The sequence below is a fragment of the Anser anser genome, assembly GCF_964211835.1.
Source record: "Anser anser genome assembly, chromosome: Z".
NCBI classification, from domain to species: domain Eukaryota; kingdom Metazoa; phylum Chordata; class Aves; order Anseriformes; family Anatidae; genus Anser; species Anser anser.
The window spans coordinates 65,039,710-65,063,219 of record NC_139723.1 but is presented as its reverse complement, the minus strand read 5'-3'; the positions used below and the strand labels follow the sequence as shown (position 1 = coordinate 65,063,219).

Sequence of the window (23,510 nt, the reverse complement as noted above, 5' to 3'; positions counted from 1 at the left end):
GGCTTGTGTTAGAAATTTCAGGAATCATGAAATTCAGTTTTGTGTCTGTGTATTGAATGCTTTATGGAAATAATACGTTAGTAAGGATCTGACCTGAAAAATCTTTTTCTTTTGAGAAAGACTCCACTTATCAACCTACCTAAATGTGTTAGATGTTTTTTTGGTGTGGGATGCCTTTGCTGTTTTGAAAGCAGATGACAAAATCGTCCTTCTGTGTTTTGTCACCTTATTTGAACTGGCCCCAACAAATGTCATCAAGATGAGGCAATGGGTGTGTTCCATATACACCTTGGACTTAGTACATTATTCCATGTTACTGGCCAGGACCACATAATAAAACTTTGTGTCCTCAACATATAGAGTATATGGCAATAGGCCACAAAAGCTCTCCAGGCAGGATAAGCTGTTCAGAAATAGGTCCAACTACTTGTAAGCAACTACCTTGCCAATGGCTGTGGCTGCAGACTTTGAATAAAATCTCATGTTAAGCTAAATGAAAGGCAGCTGGCAGGTCCAATTAAAATAATTGCAGCTTTTTTAAAGCCTCATCTGTTGCTAGGAGTTGTATTTCCCCATAAGGGCTGTGGGAGTAGTTGTGACAGTGTGGGTGGTATAGATTCTCGCCGAGTGTGCTTCAGCTTTGCCAGAATACTAGCATTTTAAGAGGAAGTCGTCTAGTTTAGGTTCTGCACGTAACTTACAGGTTTTGATTGAATTTTGTTAACCTGATAATTACATTAAAAATCCATCCATACAAATAACAAAGGAAGTTGTTTTGAATTTAAGCTTGCTAGCAATGCATATGTTTTGGTTTTTGCCGGAATGAAAGGAGGAAATGATAATCATTTTTACCTCTTTTGTGTTTTGGCACACTGCTTTATCTGTTTGTATTACTTTGAGATTTGGCAGAGGACAAAAATAAGTAATTGTACAATGGTTCTTGTGGTATATCACATATTAGCACTTTGGTGTCTTTGTGTTTAATTCTGATGTTAAAGCAAAGTTAATGTGTGGATTTGAAGCTGCTTTATATTTTGTATAAAATCATTTATACCTGTCATCTTGAAAATGTTTCTTAATTGTTTTTCACAGTTTCATGAGCTGGATGGTTTAGAAAACTCCGTGCTGCATCCTGGTGATTCTGTGATCCGAGTTCAGAAACTGATTCAGACTCCTATGGTGTGAATTGGCAGTGGTGGACTGATTCGGGTAGGTGACTGCCCAGATACGTTGAAGGAGGTAAAGGGAAGGAAATGTTTTGACTGCACTTACTGTTCTAGCTACTCTACGATATACTTTGTTTTAATTGCTGAATTCGTACAGTAGCTTGTAGGGATGATGCGTGAGAACTGACGACTGTGGTTGCTTTCTGGCAAGAAGCACAAGGGATATTCTCTGCAGTGTAATGGTTCTGTTGAATCACAGAACGTGTTTTATGTATCTGAGTGTAACATGTTCCTGTTGGCTCTGTGTGAGCACTTGTGTGTAGGCAATCTGGCTTCCATTGCTTCTCCTTTAATTTTCTGCATTATTTGTTTATTTAAAATGTTGTCTAAACTACAAAGTAGTTACACATTTTATGGCGGTGTATTCAGATGGCTCAGGAAAAAAAAAACTGCCACCACTACCAAAAAACACTTCTGCCCTGTTATGGCATCCTAGCCATAGAGAGATTAATATGATTTTTTTTTCCTTTGCAGTTACAGGCATGTACGTTTTTAGTTTTGTAGGCTTGTTTACATAAAGTTGTTAGTGACATGTATTTTGGGGGCTGAAACTGAAGGTTTTTTTTTGTTTGGTTAGAATTCTTTCTAATCACATAATTCAACAACAGATGTAATTAGCTACTCATAAAGAATTGAAGAGACAACATAAATAAAATGATGAGGAATTTTTTTCGTAAATGTCTGCCCGGTTGAAGTGTTGCAGAAATCTTTAATAGATCACAGTATATTTTGATCTTAGTATATTGCAGTAGGAATCATTGTCTTAGTCCTAATCAAGGCCATTGAACAAAACACACTTTTCACCCTGTTCTCTCTGTCTTTTGTTTTGACTCAAATATGTAGGTAGGATACACTCAAATATTTGCAACTATCCACAGAAAATGCTTGACTTGTTGGAGAGGAAATATTTTTATAGCAAAAACACTGTTTTAAGTATTGGTAGTATTGTAAAAATGATGTGCTTGGATGTTCAGGTCCCATGTGAGATTTAAATTAGGAACCGTCATGGGAAAAAAAGTATGGTTGTTGGAACTTCATTTTGAAAAATGGTTTGTGGGGAAAGAGTGCTTTTTAAATAAAGGTTAGAAAAAGGAAAGAATTTTTGTTTTGAGCAGGTGTTATCTTTTGGGAAGCAAAACCTTAAATACCTAAAATACCTGATACTCTATGTGAGCACTTCAGAATTATTGTTTCTATACATCTTTGGTTACAGATAATTGCAAGTGCCATATTTCTCAGTTATACTTCTGAGATTTCTTTTGCAGTTCTCTGGCTAGTGAGACTTCAATAAGCTATTATTACTCTCCTGTTTACTACCAAGCTGACATTAACAGAGTGGGAAGTTCAGGCACTATTTCACAGCTTCGATTTAAAGATGGTCCTTTCCTTTGTTACGCTATTCATTTTGTTCAATTACTTGTCCTAATATGCATAAAAGAACAGACTGATACAGATGTTTTAGTGTTAAGAATATTTTTATGTTGAATTAGATTCTTGTTTTATAATTGTAGTTTCAATGCAGATCTGCTTGTTCTGGCATTGGAATGCTTAAATTTTAAATAATTCAAATGGGATGGTTAATCTATAGTTTATTTTTTGTTGCTTTACTTTTGTTTACTTTTATGTATTGCCCTCTGTTTACTCTTAACAGTTGGTTCACTGGCACACTTGACTAATGAGCCTTCACTGGGTGTAGGAAATCTGGGCTAGCTAAAAAGAACAGGGCTGGGAGGCAAATGCTAGCTTTGCAATAGATTTGTGGCTACAAGAAGATTTTAAATAGTTGATTTCTAAAACATATCATGATGAAGCATTTACTGTAGGTATCATTAGAAACCTAGTAAGCCTCTCTGTTTCAGATAGAGGCTTCGTGCTTCCAATTGAGTGTGTGTTCTTCAGCTTCTTCTCAAAGTTTTGTACTGTTTCTGGGAAAGATGCCATAATTTGCCATGCTGCTAAATCCACAATTAGTATACTGCTAAATGCTTAGGTCTATCATAAAGCTACCTTATTAATATGTATTTACAGGTACTGAAATACATGGTGAGTGTAAATAAGGTCTTACTTGTATATAGCTGAGACAGATTAAACAAAATTTAAGAACAAATATTAAATGCTAAAATTTGTCGGCTCTTTTTTTTTTTTCCCCTTTTGCAATTCTACTCTACCTAGTAGATAAATTTGACAAGTCACTGAAATCTTTTCTTGTATAGAGTACTTCAACCTCATTTGCAGGGGAGTAATATTTTATATTTGGTCCTTTGACTATAGTTAAGTATGTAGTTTCTGAAGCTGTGTGTAATTAGTCACCTAAGGAAAATTGCATTTCATTGTCTTGACATCATGACTTCCACCTGAATAAAGCAAACAGCACTGACTAAAGTGGAGCCACTGTACTCTATCCCTTCAGTATTCCTGTGGTTCCTGTATTTCAATCGTTTTTGGACATGTTCCAGACTTCTTATATAAGCTCTGGTTTGCGTACATACTGTGAGCCCTCTTGACTCGCTGATTCACTTCTGCTTGTAGCAATAAGCACGGGCTGAAATTTCCCCCTTCTTGGTTTTACGGACAGGTTTTGTCTTGAAGCACCTCTTCAAACATATCTCAGGTGGTTCAGCTACGAAGGTTAATCCAGTCAGCCCAAGGCATGTTTTGTCTTGGCGAAGCGTGTTGGGAGCCCATCGTTCTGTCAGCCAGTTGTTCCCTGTAAAGCAGAAGAGGTACAGACGAACTGTCCTGATAGGTGACACGATTCTCTGGCTCGTGAGTGATCAGTACTAAAATATTTTAGGCTGTCTTGCCAAATATTGAGGATTTATGAAGGATGGCAGTTAGTTTGTCTCCTAAAATGCGTGCACTGCTAACAGAGTCTGCCTAAAACAAGATTAGGTTATCAGAGGGTTGGCTTGTGTGATAAGCTTTCTGATGGCCATGTTGCCAGAAAAGGATACTCTAAGGGAACCACATTCATCGTGATTGTAGGCAAATATGTTTGATTCTGTGCAAATGCTAGGTATTAGGAAACACTCCCCTTGGATTACATAAACAGTTCTAGGATCTATTTGTCAGTTTAGCAACTAGCAAATAAAAAAAGCTTATTATATAGTGCCTTAACTATGTGTGGTGGTTTCAGACGAAAACTATACAGAGAATACTTCTAATTTATTTGAATAACATCGCACATTCTAGCTTCCACTTCCTCTTTCCTCTCCTTTTCCAGCTTGTTTGGTGGGGATAGAATTAAAGTGCTAATAATTTATGCAAGCAAACTTCATTTTGACAGTTGTCCTTGAAGTTCTTGGACTACACACTTTGCTGGTTGAGGAATGTCACAATGTGCACTTTTTCAGTTAAGATGCAGCTTCACTGTCACTCACAGACTGTTTACTCCTTTTTCCCTGTGGATTTTTTTCTTAATGATGTAATTGTATCAGTTAGGAAATGAAAGTATGTTTTCCTGCTAATGGGAAGAGATGATGGTGAAACAGAAAAATGTAATAAAATGCTTTACTTCCATAAACAACTGGGAGGGGGGGGTTGTAATGGATGTGCTGTAGTTTTTCTGCCAAAATACTCTCTTTTATGTGAAATATAAATTGTAAAATTTCACAAATATATTCATATAAATTTACATGAAGTGCGGATTTCTTCCAGTACCCTGATGTCTACAGGGTCCTACAGCTGTGGTGCACAGACAGACGTGTTATAAAACTCTATGTCAGTATGAGAAATACTGGCTATCACTGAAGAGGAGTGGAAAATGAAGTAGGCTAGTTTGCTAGCTAGTTTGTAACTAGTTCAGGCCAAAGAAGGCTTGTACACAGCAAGCAGGAAGAAGGAATTGCCTTTGATTTCTAGAGGACTAGTAGTATAGGAAGAGTGCTGTGTATTTACGAATATCCAGTCACCACCAAGTTGTCAGCCTGCATATTTCAGTATCATTAAATGGACAGTGTCTTGAAGTCCAAACTGTCAGGCCAGTCCTGACTGGCTGCCTGCTTGTTGAGTGTGTCCATAGACTTTTAGCTGTCCCAAGACAGGCTGACTGTCCTCTGGAGGATTTTACACCAGGACGATTGGAAGGCTGTGATGTATAAATGGACAAAAGGGAGGTGTCCCATGTTTCTGGAGGTGCAGGTGATCTTCATATATTTCTTCTAGTAGTGATGAGGCAATGAGGACAAAGGAGATGATAAAAGCGTGCTAAATGTCTTAGCTAAAAGTGATGGGTTTTCTTATTATGAAATATTAGCTTGGTTTTAGGCCAAAAAGACTTGATGGATTTTTCTCAGAAGAGAATAAATTTGAAATGAACTTTCATTACAGAGAAAAGGCAAATAGAATAGTTAGTAAAATGCATACAAGTAAAGCTTTAATGCAAAAAAAAAAAAAGATTCTGAAAATGCAGGTCATCAAGGACTGATGAGTCCTATTCTAAGGATCTTTATAGAAAAAAGGGCTAGGCACTCAGTTCAAAAAAAAGAAAAGAGGGGGGAAAGCTTATGCTTACTCTTTTTAATATCACTGGCCCTTGGTTTGGACAGTGATGTGTTAGATTGTGCTTATTAAATTATTGGCAGCTATTTGAATGAAGTGAGGGGAAAGGATAGACAGTGCGACTTTGATTAAAATAACGTTATTTCGTACTTTTGAGAGGTGGAAAAAAATCATACTTGTTAATCAGTATTCTCTTTGGTAAGCCAGAGGATAACTAGCTAGCTGCTGCTTGCTACAGGTCACTGAATTGCAGCCCTGTACAGGACGATGAACTCAGAAAGTACAGGAAACTTGATTTTTATGGGCAGGTGGTCGCTAATACTAAAGTGTACGTTTTAAAAGATGGTGGATGGAATATTCTTAGAAGTCAGTGTAGAGGGATTCAGAGAAGCATCTGATACTGAAAGGAGCCAAGTAACCAGTTGTGTAATTTAAAACCTTTTTTGTGTTTGATGAAGTATAAATGACTATGAATTGATTTTGATTGTATGTAATAAATGCAAAGTTTAATCAGCAGCATTTATTTGTTCCTTTTCAAAGAGACCACTTGGAAGCCATTCAGCCAAATCATCTGTATAGAAATTCCTTTTCTACTCCAGTTTTAAAGGGAAATCAGTTACGGATGTTTTAAATTTGTTGTTTTCTAAGTATGTAGTAAAACACAGTAATGTAGTAGTGTAAAGTGTCCATCTGTTAATTAAATGAAGGAAAAAAAATACAGCAATGAGTTACGGGTTAAAAGCTGAAGACTGCAGAAAGTGAAGGATGCAGGAAGTCTTGGATGCTTGTGTTAGGGCCACCAAGGTGCTTGAGAATGCGATAAGATACCAACCCTTTGTTTCTACTATCCTTAACAGATATGTTTGTTACTTGGCAAAACAGGAAACTGTTTCATAACTGAGAAAATCCAGAACGTGATGATCAAACTTAAATCTGACTACTTTGTAAGCTTGTTCAACAGACAGGTGGCTTACTTTTTAAATTTTTTAATCACTCACTACAATCCTATAATTAATTGTTTCAGCCTATTTTTAGGCTGGAGGATTCATGACTTCCCTAGTGTATCATGTAAAATAATACTTTCTTCTAGTGCTCCTTCCTCTCTCCCTTTGAACTATTTGCATATGTGAGAATGAGGCACTGTTCGTCTTTTGTATGTCACTGTTGCCATTTGAGGACGTGAAACTGCTTCATCTGACTCTCATCCATGGCTAGATGAAGAAGCCTCTGGCAGTTTTTTGCTATGGCCAGACTATTTAGAACTCAGATTATTATTTCAGGTTGGATGCTTCTATGGCTGCTGGTTATCCTTCATTCCTTCCCTACCTTTTGGGCTGAAATACAAGTTTCAAGTAAGAATTATTTCATTCTCATTTTATATCTCAGTTCCCAGTTATAAATATGTTCACATTCATTCAAGAGATGAAATTCCTCCTCTCTAATCCAGAGACAAAACTCTCTGAAAGTGTGGAGGTAACTTCTACAGCTGTAATTTAGATATTCAGAGCATGAAGAAAAAAACTTTCTTTCAGATGTCAAGGAAATTGCTTAACTACTGTTTTCCATCATTGTTCTCAACACATACCAAGGTAGAATTGTGGGGTGATTCCCATAGTTTGTTCACTTCCATGTTGCATAGGACAGCAGACAGGACATGGTGTATTTATTCTCTTGGATTTTGTTCTTACCAAACTTTATTTCACTTGCTATTTCTTGAGAGAGTAGAGAGAAAGACCGGGTAAAGGTCTCCATTTTATATTTTCTAGCTAGAAAGCTTAGAAGATTGTACCAGTCTAATTCTGTTGGTTTTATTATGCATATGTTTTCACAAATTTAATGCGTGTAATGCATTTTAATATTTTTCAGAGGGCTAAAATACTTTTTTTTCCAAACAGTGAGATTGCCCTTTGTGATGATGTAACCCAAAGGAGTTTCAGTAAACAAACTGGAATCACCTATCATGATTCAACATGAGTGTTGGGTGGAAAACAGGTTGTATGTCTTCCAGGACAGGTTAAGGTGACCTAGATGGTTAGAGGAGCACATGATGGGGTGGAGGGGAAGTATTAGTTAGCTTGATGAGCAATGATATTTGCACATCAGTAGCCTGGTGATTGTCAGAACTTTATTTTTAAGTGTTTTTGTGATGGTGAGAGACAAGGAAGAAGAAGAAGGAATTCACTGTATTGTAATTCATGTGAATGAATTGTATGGATGTTGTTTTGAAAAATTGATGGTGAGGGAAGCTAACTTTATTGAGTGATTAGAAGTTTTTCTCCTGACTGTAAATGAGATGATAGTTTAGAGGGGAAAAAAAGTGAAAGGAAGCTGCTTATCTCTCTAAAAGAGATAAGGAAAATGAAAAGAAGGATACTTAGAACAGCAACATAGTCAAGGAGTGTCCTAGAAATGATTTTTGTAGTAAGTGGTACAAGTTCATGTATGAAAGGTTCTGTTTTGGATGTATGGGGTAGGGGAGAGTCACAGAATTATAGAGTGGTTTGGGTTGGAAGGGACCTTAAAGACCACCCAGTTCCACCCCCCTGCCATGGGCAGGGACACCTCCCACCAGACCAGGCTGCCCAAAGCCCCATCCAGCCTGGCCTTGAGCACCTCCAGGGATGGGGCATCCACAGCTTCTCTGGGCAGCCTGTGCCAGTGCCTCACCACCCTCTGGGTGAAAAATTTCCTACTAACATCTAGTCCAAATCTTCCTTCTTTTAGTTTACGTGTGACTTAAAGAGAAATGTGACTACAGGAACTCAAGGATGTGGGTCAGAGTAGTGGGCTGAATAGTGCTTATTTCCACAGAAGTAATTGAAGGTTGTGATAAGAACAGTTGTTGGTGATGGTGGTTAAGATCAAGCCTTGGTTTATTCACACTGAATTTAAGTAAGCAATCCCCAGAGGTGCTCATCATCTGAAGCTTTCTCGTGAAATGGAAGAGCATCAGGGATACTGTCATGTTAGACATGAGATAGCAACTCAGAGTTGGAAAGGATGTACTGAAAAAGAGGAACAAGCAGAAGAGTGGAGGGAAATGGGTAAACCAACAGTACATGAAAACACAGTGGGTTGGATGAGGAAGTGGGATAGATGGAAGAGATGATGCTTTTGGGGCTCTCACTTTTATTTAGAACTTTTTTCATTGGTTGGAATGGTCATCTGCAGAGTACTACAAGGTCTCTGAGAAACCTTGGACTGATAGGAGACATATTAGAAAACCAACCATTTTTTTGTTTTGCCATTTTTATATGTCTTTTCTTATTTTCATTTTTATTCCAATACCTCTGAGCATGAAGGTTCCTCTTAAATTGCACGCTGTTTGAAGCATCTTAGCTGTAGCTTTCCTTAAATATATATTTAAAACAGTAACTGACTGAGTGGAGATAGAGATGTGGCTTATGTGGGGAGTGAGTACCCAGGCCAGTACCTTAATGAATTAAGATTCATTAGTCATAATTAGTGTTAGATAGATTATTTAAGATTTGTCTTTGTGTTTGATGTTTTTGGTTTAGACACTGGCCTGCCAGGTCTCATTGAAGCTGTTCAGATGTTTTCTTTATAACTGAAGTGATAATAGCACCACAGCTATCTAACTGCTAGTGCTTATTCTGGTGTCTGTTTTTATAGATCATGCTGTTAGCATTTATTCTCGGCTCAGTCTCTCATTGGTATAAGCACCAGACTGTTGCTAACTTCAAATGCATTATTTTCTATATCTGTGTAGTTTTACGGGAAAACTGGACTATGTGTTTGGTCTTAGAGCATATGCATTATAAATGCATTGAATTTTTTTTTTCCGTGACATTATCAGTCTGTCTCAGTTCTGATCCCTTAATGGCATTAAAATGAAAGCTGGTATCTAGAATGGAATTAGTCCATTAATCTCACTACTGAGCTTTAATACTGAGATTTTTCCCTGCTAGAAAGAAATGTAGTGCTTTTTCAGCTGCTAGCTGATGACTGATATGTTAAAAATGAACCTGTTGGAACAGTTGAAGTTTAGATGCAGTGTCTTATTGCTAGATGGAATATTGCATAGGAATGCCATTTAATGCAGTTTAGTGAATGTGTGTTTTTCTCTTTAAAAAGTTAGAGTGCAGTAATCTGCAGTTAAACAAGTGATTTGTTTTATTGCTATGCAGACTTAAATTTTTTTGGCGAAAACATATACTGTCTTGTTGGAGAACGTTCAAGAGAATTGCTATGAGATTAGGTTAAACAAACGTCAGGTTGTTTTTAGAGCACACATCCTGTTTCCTTCTTCACTTAGAAGTGAGAATTGAGCTGTGGGTATTTAAAATAAAAAAAATAATGTTTGGCTATCAGCTCTAATAACTCATTTCATATATTACTGGGAGTTACTGTGAACTGAAATAGGCAACAGCAATAAAAGAATGTTTGAGAAGATGCATAAATACAATCTTCAAAATGCATTTCAGGGCTTGTTGGCTGGTACCACTTCTATTAACATGTGAGGGTCATATTCCTTCAGACAGTATATTTCTCCAAGAAGACACTCCAAACAATGAGAAAGATTAAGATTGAGGCGAAACCTACTGGTGATTTTCAGCTGTGTACAAGCAGCAGTTTCTGCGTGTTATACTTATGCTGCGTTGGTTTAGATCAAGTTTAATAAAAAGCCATTAGGAACTGAGGCAAAACAACCCTCACTGTAACCTCATTATTAGAGGGAACACAGCAAACTCATATCCTGTTCTTTTCCAGACACTGTCATCTCCTACCTGAGTTTTAAATAACAATTATTCTTGCTTTTTCAGAATCAAAAGCTATCTCTTTATTGGCTATTTCAATTTCAGTCTGGACAGTAATTTTTTAATACAGGAGAAACTAGGAGGATTTTGCGGTTACTTCAATTCAGCATATTCATTTCCTTAAACTTTCTTGAGAGCTGGGGATTAATTACAGTAGCCATATCACTTCAAATGATAGACACTTTTATTACCTTAATGAACTGTTTGTCTTTTAGTTCAGGTGGCTTGTGGTCCTGGTTTGTTTCCGCATGTTAGGAGAGGATTGTATGGTTCCATTCCATGTGTAAAACCTCTCTCTTCTAGAATAGTTTTTACCTGACTGTGGATTCTCTTTGTAATGAGGGTGCCTTTACATTATATGGTAAAAAGTGACAATCTGCGCTTTTCATCATTGATTCTCAGGCAGATATTGAGGAGATCGGACAACAAGCCAAAGCTTAGTCTGTATAAATTGGCTCAAACCATGAGATTAAGCAGCAGCATTAGTCTTTTCAAGGGTAATGTGATAATGTCAGAGAAAAACAGATCATACCTCAGTGGCAGATGGCACATGCCTGTGTGAAGTGTAACAGAGTAAAAATACATTTTGGTATGATGTTGTGTATGGTTATTCATGATCAGTAGCTGTTGTGGTTAGTTATGAATTTAATACCAGTTCAAACAGGAAACTTCAGCTTCCAGGAAGACACCTGTTCAATTGTTCACAACTTAATAAAAAGTTTTAATTCACCACATCAGTGCATTTTTTAAAAATTTCATCTTTCTGTGATTCTGCTTTGTTCCTGCTCTACTATCTGATTTCTGTTTTGAATATAGAAGTCTTTTTTATTCTTCCAGGTTTCTTCCTTTGTTATTGTTTATGAAGAACTCTGTATAGTGGATCTTCATAATGTGGATGTGGGATGAGTTGTTGAAATATTATTACATCAGTGAATTGATGTGCCCAGTAATCGATGGTTGGAGCTGTAGAAAGTGTCTTAACAGTTCTTTTTTCTTTAACTCACCCAAACAAACAATAACACCCTAATATTTTTGTATCATTTTGTGTATATGAGGCACAGTTGAAGTTAGTTTCCCTCTTAGCATGTTAAGCAATTTTGCAAGCAAGATTTTAGCTTGCTATTTGTATCTATAATCAAACCGGTCAATGATGTCTCCTAAATGAACTTTGTAAAATAGTGAGGAACAAAATAAATGCAGAAGGAAGTAAAAGGTTCATAATCGCAATTGTTAATTGGAAAGTTATGCCTTTACGTGTGTGTGTGTGTGTGGTGGGGGGAAATGACATCTAAAAATAGATTTCAGTGTTACTCAACTAGCACCACTCACCTCTGCCCTGGAAGGAAAGGGAACTCAGGAATTTACATACCCTAACAATGGCTTGGCTGGTAAAGTGAGAGCTATTATTAAGGATACAATTATAGCAACTGCTTGCTGATACTTTCTATTATTTAAAGAATTTTAATTTGAAATCTCTATTATGCTATAAAATTGTGTTTCTGAAATATGGGAAATGCCACATATAGGGAAGTAAATGATTCAAGTTCCTAATATGTATTTTCTAACCTCATTTCAGGCAACTACTAGGTGACTTTTGGTTCTAACAATTTAGTCCAGTGTATTTTATGCACAATTTGATGAGTTTAAAAAGCCTTGGAGTGTTCAGGTAATAGTACCTCAAACTATTTTAAATGTAAAGCCTCAGAGTATTCAGTTAACAGCAGCTCAAACTGTTGCACCATTTCCTGGCTGGCAGTAGCAATAAAAGGCCATAGGCACAAGACAAATTCATGTGTTTAATGTGTCACTATCATTCACAGTCTGTAAAATTTGTAGTCTGAATTCTGTTTCTGTTTCTGCTGCTGCACCTGTCCACAGTCTTCTGTATTTTAATAAGCTGAAAGAGTTCTTGGATCCAATTTTCTGTATAAGCTGCGGCATAAGTGGCAAGGTATCCACCTGATGCAGGAAGTACTCTGGTTATAGGTCTAAAATGGAGGGATCTGTACCACCTTTATAGCTCTAATTAATGGGATGTAAGCAGTAGGTTATTCATCTTGGGTGTTGGAAACCTGCACTTAAGAGTACTTCAGTCTAGGTGATCCAATTTTTAGGGCAGTTGTGCTCACTCTGTGATAGTCTTTTGGTCATTCAGATGGGTGACTCATCCTGGGGCTTGTTTGATTGCTTCACTAATTGCTGTTGGAAAACTCAGTATACAGTTAAATGAAGAGCACAAAGTCTTTTCCGAAGGTTCTTATTCCTTAATTCCTCTTTCTTTCATGCTTGGTAGTCGTATTCACTTCAGTATCTAGATTACTTCCATCTTACTCATACAAAGCAGCCAGCAGGTTATCGATATTAGTGAGTCAGCATCTGCTTGATGCAATACCCAGACGATTACTCCTTGCTCACAGAGGTGTGGGTGTTGGGTGCCACCACCACTTTACACACGCCCATGCTCACTATAAAACACGGCGCCCTGTTTCTTAAGTACTGTGCAAATAAACTTAGATATGTCCCTCCCCAGAGTACTTCAGTATTTAATAATACTGAATGTAAAAAATGTAAACAGTATGTGGGCGGCATGAAGTAGAGGAGGGAAGAGGGGTTGTGTGATAAAGGGCAGTGGGTGAAAACGAGACAAGGGTCATGGTAATAACGTCATACAAATTGCCAAATAAATGTAGATGAAATGGTTTAGAGAGTACTACGTGTTCTCATGGAGTTTAGTGTGGCTCAGTGACTGCTTCACATTTTTAATAACAAATCTTACTACTGAATAAATAAGTATATTCAGTCTCTTAAGTATTCCTATTCTCTTAGTCATTTGTTTCCTAAATTTTTTGCTTTCTTCTTTCCCATCATCAATTTGACCATCTGTATCTGTCATTGTCTAGGTTGCATGTGCTGATGGGAGACTTTTAAGAATGAGAGGGGGAGAAAGGTGAAAAGGATGGGGGTGACATAGGTGTGAAGGGTGAGGGCACCAGGTCTAAATAGTTTCCTCATGGATTTGTAACCCCTCTTGTTATCCTGAGTGCTCTTGCCAAATTTTGTGCTGCTAATTGGCCTCCTGATGTGAAGTAGGTACATCCAGTCCTCTGAAGTTGTTGGCATTTCTGTAGCTGCAATGGAAATATTTGAAATGGTTGAAGGTTGGGTAGCAGTAATCATAACTTACATGGAATGTGTTTCTTTTTTTTTTTTTTGTTCTTTCTTTTTAGTTCCTAGACTGAGTTGAGTTGGATTCTTTGTGCTACCACTAGCAGTATGAGTTCCCAGGGTTTAACTAGGCTAGCTGGTGTAGCATGCAGAGTTACTCACTGCCAGCCAGGGAGCTAGCTCAAAAGTCCCTTATAGAAGTGACTTGGTAAATAATTTTTATGGTACATGGGATGCAACTGTAGCTATTCTGAGACCTGCTGGTTTGGTGGTCACTAGGCAGGGCCTGCGAGACCAAGGTCCCAAAAGCTTTGTCATCTTGATTGATGGCCTCACATGGTTTTCTGTTGTGCTTGGTTTGTTTCTCAGTTTTCTTTTTCTTTCTTTCTTTCCTTGTTTTTTAATTTATTTTTTTTAAAGTTCAGATACTACTATATTGTGTACTACAAAGGCAAGTAATAAATTGTTGTGAAAACAGATTGGTAAACCTGTTTATTTTGTATAAAAAGACATATTAAATGAGTACAGTGTTTAAGGATGTCAGCCTTATTAATATTCTAGATACTTGTTTAAAAACCTTGCTAAAAATCATTGGTATTAAGTTTAGAGTGTAAAATCACAGCATCATGTCTCTGTTTTCTAATTCTTAATTCCTGGCCTTGTCTCTGGTTATTTGAGCTAATGCAATAGCATTACAGTAACAAAACGAGTGAACATCAGTAAAGCCTAAGCAGAATTGCTGACAGCATATTGGAGTAATTTAATCCTCCTCAGATTTAGTGAAGAGCAACCTTGGTTTACAGAAAGTAATAATTCACAAGTCCGTGAATACTCTCTCTTTGGTGAATGTATTTGTCTGCTCCAGTAAAGTAGTAATAATTTCCAATTAAATAGTGATTTCTCTAATTTATTTTCTGTCCAGTGATATAAAACATCTTGGTTCTGTGAAGGGATGTTCCTGATATTTTCCTTTTCATTGAAGGAAAGGATACTGGAATTGTGGAGAGATGATGCATTGTACATCATAAATTCATAAAAGATTGAATCAATCCATGATAATTCAGCTGCCTTAGTAAGACGTGAAAAATGGTATTTTGGATAGCAATAACATCAACTAGATAATTACGCTAGAATGGAGGCAAGGCTGTTTATGAAAAGTACTGTATCTTAACTTTCTCCACTGGAAATGATTTCAAATAAGCCAGCTGACCTTACTATTTACATATTGACATGGACCTGAACTCAAAGTAACTTTTGACTTTGATGTTGGATCTAATGTTGAAATTAGCCCTGTTGTAATAGCGTTAGTGGGTTGGACTGCATGACATGGAAGGGGCCTGTCCACCCTCCATTATTCTGCGATTCTAACTACTCAGGGCAGTGAAAAATTGTGCTGTATCTTGCCTCTATTAGAGGGAATATTGGGTTTAAATGTAATTAAGTCACAGTACGGCTGCCTATCTGTAACAGCTAGGCCTTTTGTTGGTGTCGTAGATGCAATTGTTTATACTGAATAGCAACATTGTATGTAGTCCTTATTATAGAGGAATTTTTCAGAGCATACCTGTGAGACTTATGCTTTGAGGAACAGGCATCTTTGATGTAAGAAAGGGTCCTTGCAGTTATAAGAACTGAAAAACTCTTCCCTTCTCGTGCATGTGCATTATAGCCGTTTTTCACTGCCGAGATTAAACTCAGCAATACTTACTTCATCGCTAATTGCATTACTGTAAAGGGGGACTTTGAACTCGTGAAAATTTTTATAAATCTAGGCATAGGTATATTTTGTTGCAGAACCACACTGTGCACTTAAAATTTAGGAGGGGTTTTGCATCTATATCCACAGCGGTGTGAGAAATAACTTGAAAATAGCGGGGTTGCTTGTTTGTTTCTTTAAGTTGAGGTCAAATTTTATTTTTTGGCTTTGGAAATCTGTTTGGAGACCCTTTGATTAGCTTACTTAAGAGAAAGCAATCAACAACAAAATCTAGCAGATCTCATTTGTCCGCATACTTGCTGGTATGAATGTATTTTCTTAACCATCTTTTCCAAAAGTGCTGTTATGGTACTGTAAGTAATGAACACATTTTCATTATGCTAGGTGCTGGGCATTTAATTCAGTTTTAAGATAATTAAAAAATATCTCTTACAGAACTGTAGTTGTCCTGGCAGAACCAACTCTAATATTAAAATGTAAATCATAGCAATTCAGCCAGTCATGGACCTATAACAGTTCCTCTTCTATTCCATTGCTGTTGATGGGCATACCCCACATCCCTTGGCAGAACACTTCGCAAACGTATGTCCTCTGCAGAACACCAGCAGTGTTGCCAAATACAGGTTATTCTGGGGCACGCTGAAAGCAAATGCGAATCTTAGTGTACCCACTGAGAACGTGCCATCAGCTGTCCTCTTTCCTGTGTTGAAGGATTCTGGCTGTCAACAGCAGTGACACCATTGGTACAAGGAGGTTACAATTCCTAAGCAGGTCAGTCTCTTGCCGCTTAAGGCAGCGTATCAAAATTAACATCATAGACTCTCCACACAAGCCAGATAGCACAGCTTCTGCAGCTTTTTAGGTTTTTGTCAGAGAGGCAATCCGCTCAGCGAGGTTGCTTCATTACTTTGCTCTGAATGTCTGGCGCCGGTTCAAACGCCCAAGTAATGATAAACAGTGAGACAGAGTGACAACGTCTGCTTCCAGGAAAAACAAGATAGACTTTTCTTGAGAATGGTCTCTGAGACCTTTGTGTCTCCCTCGTCCTCCCTTCCTCTCGCCCCTCCCTCTTCTCCAGTACAGCAGTCTGAGATCAACTAAAAAAAATGGCCTGCAGACCTTCCTGCTACAAGTGTGAAACGTCTGTCTGTTTGATGTCAAAAGGTATGCTGTGTAGAGATAAATATTTTGCCAGCTATGTTTATCTTACATTTTCTCAGTCAAAGCATATGTTACTCTTTTTTGAAATCTAACTCACTATAAGGCACAGATTTCACACCAATCTAGCAAGTTGTGACTGATTAGGAATCTTGCCAGTAACCAGTGGCAATAAAACTTCTTTATTATTGGTGTATGTGAAATAGTTGTCTGTATTGCTACATACTCTCCTGATGTTTACTAAAAATATTCTGCTGGTTTTAATCTGACACAATGTAGTCCATAATCATCAAAGTTTACCCTTCTCTGGCATGATTTGGATCATAATATGGTCAAGTCCTAGAAATGATCTAGATTTTTTTTCTTTCTGAGATTATTGTTGTTGGTATAGAGAAATGCAGTGTGGTAGCACATAGAAGTTACCAGACTTTTTTTTTTTTCTTTCTCTTATTATTTGGTTATTGGTATCCTTGTTTGGGCAAAACCTGCTTCACTGAGGACAGTGGTACTAATTGTGCACAGAGTTGCACTTCTGTGGTCTCATTTGAAACCCCTCATCTTCCTGGTTCCTGTTCAAAGTTTCCCTTTTCAAAGGAAAACAGTGTAACTACTGTCATTGCCCTAAAAGTGTTCCTATTTTTACAAGGTGGATACTAGTGTTAGAGTGTGGGATTTACCTGCTCAATATATGTCTGTGCTATGGATAATCTTGATAAATCTGAATTCTTTTTAGCTAAACATATTGTCTTTTTCTTTTTAGCTAAACATATTGTCTTTGTCATTGAACGTGAATGGATGTTTAAGGACCATATAGATACTCCTGCTTCTGTGATACTCTTCTGGAATTATTTAAAGAAATAATTCACCTTTTTTACTGTTTTGACTATTTTAAATGGAGGATGATTGCCATGGGCTGAAAGGTTGCCTGAAATGTGTCTGAAGCAAGCAATTAAGCTATTTCTTTTCAACTCTGCCTTAGATGAAAAGTGTAACATTGTGATTACCTCCCTCCTCCCCCTCTCTTCTTTTCTCCCAGCAAGTGTGAGAAAGTAAAAACTGCTTATGAGTTATTCATTGCCATTCAGCTGACTCTAAAGTATTACCCTGTGTCCTGATCCGTTGTGTGTAAGTTTGCCCATGGTGTTCTGGGTATATCAATATCCATTCAAAGTCTTCCAATAAGCAATTGAAGAAATTCAAAGCATACTGAGGATTTAAGGTGAAATGTGTTCATGTGAAAGTCGTAGTAAGAAAGAAACATATAAACACAGCTGCTGGGCTCACTTTACTAAAACCAGTGATGTGAGCAGCATGCAGAACACAATGTGGTGGCAAGAAGAGCTGCGCTGAAGCAGAACAGCAGTCCCATCTGGCAAACATTTTCTAATACTGGTTGAATTATTACACACAAGGAAGGGTAGGAAGAGGAAGAACACATGATAGTTCTGCCAGTACATTAAGCGTAGTGCTACTACTCTTATGCAGTGACTTGGTTAGAGGAACCTGACAGATCAATCTGCTGTGGTTGATACAACATGCCGGAGGAGGGTTAAATACAACTTTACAAGGTGTTTTTACCATAAGGTAATCTAAAGCCACTGTTACCATTATCTGCAAAATAAGTAGCAAAGTGACTAAGAAAGAGAGCTAGTTGAGATCCTGGTGTGTGGTTACCCTGGGCTCCTCAGAATATCCATGACTGTTTTCATTGGGAATTTATTGCACTTTTCTGTAAAATGGACCTGGACTGTAAAAGCCTAGAGAGTTCCTGCTTACGGAGATTCAACAGCACTTGCAGTTGTAGTTACAGCACTCTCTTGGCCATTCTCTTCTGATTCAGGCACAAGTTTATCTGATTTAGTTTGATTCAAGTGACGTTAGGATAACGTTGTTTGCAGTGAGCTCATTGTTCTCATCTGATTCTGTAACTGCTGTGTTTTGCTCACTCTGTAGTTTCTTCATCTTTAAAGCAAAGCGACTTGGTGTGTATTCCTCCTACCATGCGCACACATCCCAGTTTCTGTATTACCTTCTTGGGACAGTTGGAATTGGATGAGTTCCTTGTGCTTGGTTTTGAAGTCCACGAACATTTCATGACTTGGTAGTGGCTCCCTACCACTGGAATATATTCTCTTGGGCATTTCAAGAGAGACAGCCTAACAGGTGTCAGGAAATGATGCAAGAGTAATCTCTCTTTGTTTATTGATTTTGTGATGATTATGGAGCAAGTTATTTCTTTGATCATTTTTCTAGTCTGAATGCTCTGCCTGTGAAGTCTGGACATTTTGCCTTTTTCTTTTCAGAGGCACAATCACCTGATGGTCTTACTGTCAGATCCAGGCCTGCACTGCAGTTTTCTCAGGATTAATTCTGTTTATTTTAGTAGAGCTGCTGCAAACCTGCATTTCTTCCACTTGAGAGCTTTGTGTACAGTGCCTCTAAATAAATTTGCAAAGATTAGTTTTTCAGTAGGAGCAAAGCATTATGAAAAGGAGAGAAGCATGCAGTTGTGACTGTTTGACATAGGCTCTCTTCTAGGGTCCCAGGTTTCACAATCTGTTTTGGTCCCTGCTTTCTTTCTCGATCTTTTTAATTGTCTTGAGTGCAGCTGTTACATATTTCTGATGCTGGCTAAACTGATAGATGTTTTTTGATCAGGAAACTCAGTAGACTTGAGGCTTTAATATTACTTTCACCAATATTGTTCTTTTTGCCTTGCTATTTGCATATCCTGGTAATCCTTCTATTGAGAATAAATGAATGTATTTATCCAGTATAGTGCATTGGAATCCATGTGGCACAAATGCACTAAATGGCACCAATGACTGTTGAGTGAGGAACAGGGCAAGTAATGTGTGAAAGCTGGTTAGAGCAAAATCTTGTTGTGTTGATCCCATTTCCTATGAGTTAATCGTTCTGTGATTGTGCTGCTGCTTGCTGCTTACTCTAGACACTGTAACTTTCATTTCTCCTGGAACAATTTTGATTTTTAAACCTGTTTTAGGATTTTTTTGGGGACACATTTATGATGCTTTTTATAATGGGTTGATTCAGCTGTTTATTGGAAATAAGTAAGTTGTAGATCCATTTATGGGTGAATCCCTTAAATGAGGCTACTACCTGTGCTCCCCACGATTTATTTTTTTCTAGGTACTACAAATTTGACAAATGAAACTCTACCAGACTCAGCTCGTTAGCTGTACATTACTTCATGTTCAGTTAGGTGATCTGTTTATCTATGCTGATATTTAATCCCCCTAAGAGATGTTCTACTTCCATCTGTATTTTTAGGCCGAATTTATTCTTTGCATAGCTCTAGCCTGTAATTTTGAGTATGTTCAGTCGAATGTGCTGAATGTGTTTTTGTTTATAATTATTCTAATTCAGTGAAGATAGCATTAGCTATCTGCTGTGCCTTATTAAACGTGTTGCAACTTCATAAAGAAATAATCTAAAATTAATGGTGTGGGAGAAGTGTGGATTTCTCATGTTCCATTGATTTCTCATGTATTTTGTTAACTTTCTTCAGAATTGTCTAAGAAATATCTGATGTAAGCAATTCAATAAATACAGCAATTAAATGTAGAGAAGAAATGAAACAACTTTGTAGGTAAAATATAAAGTCAAAATTAAAACAGAAAAAGCAATGATATTCTCTACTATATATTGCACAAAATAGTTTTTCCCCAAAAGTTGATACTTTTACTATTTTGAGATAGTATCTCAAGTTCTCTGAACTATTAGTAGCACTATAGTAGATTCTGAACTGCTGTAATAGTACTATAGTAGTCTCTGAACTACAATTCACAAACATTCAACTTTTTTTTTTAAACAAACAAATCTGAAAGCAAAATAAATGTACAATACAATGAGATATCAGTTTGTGCTTATCTGGTATGGGTAGGTGTGACTAAAATTTTTGTACCTTTGTTTTAAACAGAATGTTGGCTTTGAAAGCTCAGGGAAGAAGCAGCAGGGAGAAGAAAGTAACACAGTGGTAAGTACCATATTTTTCTTTCTTTTACACTACACAAAACATTAAAACATAGATCCTGTTCTTTATTCATACACCATAATAATCACCTCCTAAGCACTTGTACTTTACTCTGCGTGAGCTCTTGTTCTGAATGAAATTTTTTGTTTGTTACAAGTATGGGTTTAAGAGCCAAGTGAATTATGCTTATTTACATGGTATTGTGTGCTTATGCGTATGTATGTATGTGTGAGTGTATATATAGAAAAGAGAATATAAAGGAAGCTAAGCGGCAGGAGAGTAATTTTGTTTTGAAGGTTAAAGTCCATTATTAAATGTTTTGGTTTGTGAAGCATTAGCATTTTATACTGCTTTTTAAAATAAATTTATTTAGTTCTTAGAAAAGATGAGCACATTTTCCCCCTAAAAATGGATAAACAATGCTTGAAAAAAATGCTTTGTTTACTTGTTGGGCCTCTTACCATCCATTTTTCTGGTTTGCATGGGATAATATTGTATCATATAATTTCTCTCTTCTTGGTATATTAACATTCTTTACATAGATATTATACTTGAGAGTATTAAAATTAAGTCAAATACAGTTCATTTATTTTGTTCAAAGCTCTGGAAAGGAGACGTGTTCAGAATCAGTTTCTTTCTTCTTTAAATGATGCCAGTGTGGATGGCACTAAGTTGATTCTTGCCTAATATTTTAAGGGTGGCTAGCTGCAAGTATTTCACATGAATAAAAAGAATACCCAACAGAATATTTTGTCTTCAGAACTTCTGTATGAATGTCTGCAGAGTGCTGCCCTTCCCCTCCCCCAAACCAACCAAACAAAAAACAACCTTCCCCCTTCCCCCGCCCCCTCCCTCCACCAATGTATGACAGCAGCTTCCATCTGCTTTGATTTTATTAATAGTGCTGCTCGGATCATGGAAATGGGAATAAATATTGACACTCCAGTGCCTGTAATTATGGAACTTACTATGAAATACCAATTTTAAACATACAAAACCTGAATTTTATCTGGCATTGCTACAGACAATGCATAACTTAAGGAGACTGTGCACATGCTTCTATCTCGTTTTTTCCTGCTTTTTGTGTAGTCTACAGTGCTGTATGCTTCCTGTGCTTTGACATTCTCTGCTGAGCTAAGAAATTGCTGTTGCTGCGCTGCCTCAGCTGTGCTTACCACTCCATAAGGATCGCTGCTTCCCATGGGCAAGTGACTTGCAGTGCCTTTTCCCTTTTCCTTCCCATATGCTGTTTCATCTCTTTCGACTGTTGTTATAAACGGAGGAATTAAGACAGCATCTCTTCCTCTTTGCTTGAATAGATGTTGACAGTATGTGATACACAGCATTTACTCGTACAGTAGATCCAGACATAATCTCTCAAAGGACTAAACCAGAAGCATAAGCGGTTTAATATGGTTTTATACCTCTTCCAGCAGGCTTACAATCTCTTAGTCTGTTTGCTCTGTGTATTTAATTTTCATTGTTTTCTTTGTATAGAAAGTCAGGAATTTGTTCTGTTTGTTTCTGTGGATCTTTTCCACATCAACAATGAAGGAAAATTGAGTTATTTAATGTAGTAATTAGTGGATTTTGAAACCAAAGTGGTTCTGAGATATCTTAGTACAGCTAGCTGTACCAAGTATCTGTGATTACTAGCTGTACAGCACTGCAGTAGCTGTACAGCAGCTGTATTTATTTGCATTGTGTGTTTAAACAAAATGGGAGAAAGTGGCAAATGGAGGATGGAGTTCTCTTTAATATACTAGTGGAATAAATGAGTCTATTTCCTATTTCTACATATATATGTTATAAATTCAAGAATATGCATTCAAAAACAAAAATGTACATTCAAGAACCATGTGTGTTCCATGTTGTGAAGAAGATCCATTTGTAAACCTCAGTGTTGAAACACGGATATCATGGCTTTAAAAAATCTTGTGTTTTTGAATGTTTCACAAGGCTGTGAGGCGCTAGAGTTTTCTTCATCCTTCAGGTTATGATAGTAGATATCCTTGAATTTGTATAGCTTTTTTGATTTGAGGAGAAACGGATGAAACTCAAAGTGGTTTTTAAAATCAATTTGTTCCTCTTAATGTTCTTAGTAACACTACAAATACCCAAAGAATATGCAATCAAGTCAAACGTCAGAAATGTAGCTTGGATCTATTGCTAATTTCAGCAACATTGTTAGTGGTATACAATTAGAGGCCATTCTTCAGATGAACGACTCACTTGGATAGTTTGACTGTTCAGATGGAAGTTAGTTTCTAGGGCTGGCATGGGAAAAAAACACAAAATGAAATATGTGAGAACTTAAAACTACCTGGGGTGTAGGATATAATAACTTTTTCAGGTGACAGCAATTCGATGGCACAAGTGCAATAAACATTCTATGTACTTGTCTGCTTAATGAGTTAGTGTTCATACAAAAAGTTAAAATTACAATCGTTTAGGTATCTGAATATATTCTGATTTATTTATTTTTTACTCTAAGCTTAACCTGTAATTTTCCTTGTTCTGTTTTTTAAGGTTGTTTCTGTAATGCATCTTGCCTTAAATTATAGGTCTGTATTCTTTTATACCTGTGCCTTACTGATGCATTGGTCTAGGAATATAGCAGAGTACTGACTCAGTTAAAGGCTGTGCTTAAAGCAGAATATATTCTTATTATGCAAGTATTTGTCAAGAGTTTTCTTGCTTCTTTTCTCAGTTTAAAAATATAGTTAGGTTGTTTTATTTTTATGAAGTTGGATCTGTTTTTATCATTGTTAAGCTTTTGACATAAAAAGGTCAAGTGTTGACTGCTTTGTTATATTAATACCTTTTTTTTTTTACATTTACATAATTAAGCAGAAATAAATGTTCCAAACAAATAAAAACAGTAAATTGAAGTCATTAGAATTTACTCCAAAAAATGAAAGAAACAAGATTTCAGCAAATGTCTGCAGAATTCACACTTGGCATTGATCTTC

The 23,510-nt window shown here is 36.9% G+C and overlaps 1 protein-coding gene across 11 annotated transcripts in view; it reads left to right on the top strand.

Annotated features, from left to right (window-relative positions):
* ERBIN (erbb2 interacting protein) overlaps positions 1–23,510 on the top strand; it is a 121,394-nt gene that overhangs the window by 21,990 nt on the left and 75,894 nt on the right. For 7 of the 11 annotated variants that reach the window (XM_083816634.1, XM_083816633.1, XM_083816640.1 and 4 more), the window contains 2 exons: positions 1,093–1,209; positions 20,485–20,541. The gene's annotated coding sequence lies outside the window, so the exon portion shown is untranslated. Of the gene's footprint in view, positions 1–586; positions 704–1,092; positions 1,240–20,484; positions 20,542–23,510 lie in introns of those variants that run through there. The other 4 variants (XM_083816637.1, XM_083816636.1, XM_083816639.1 and 1 more) reach the window with 4 other exon arrangements.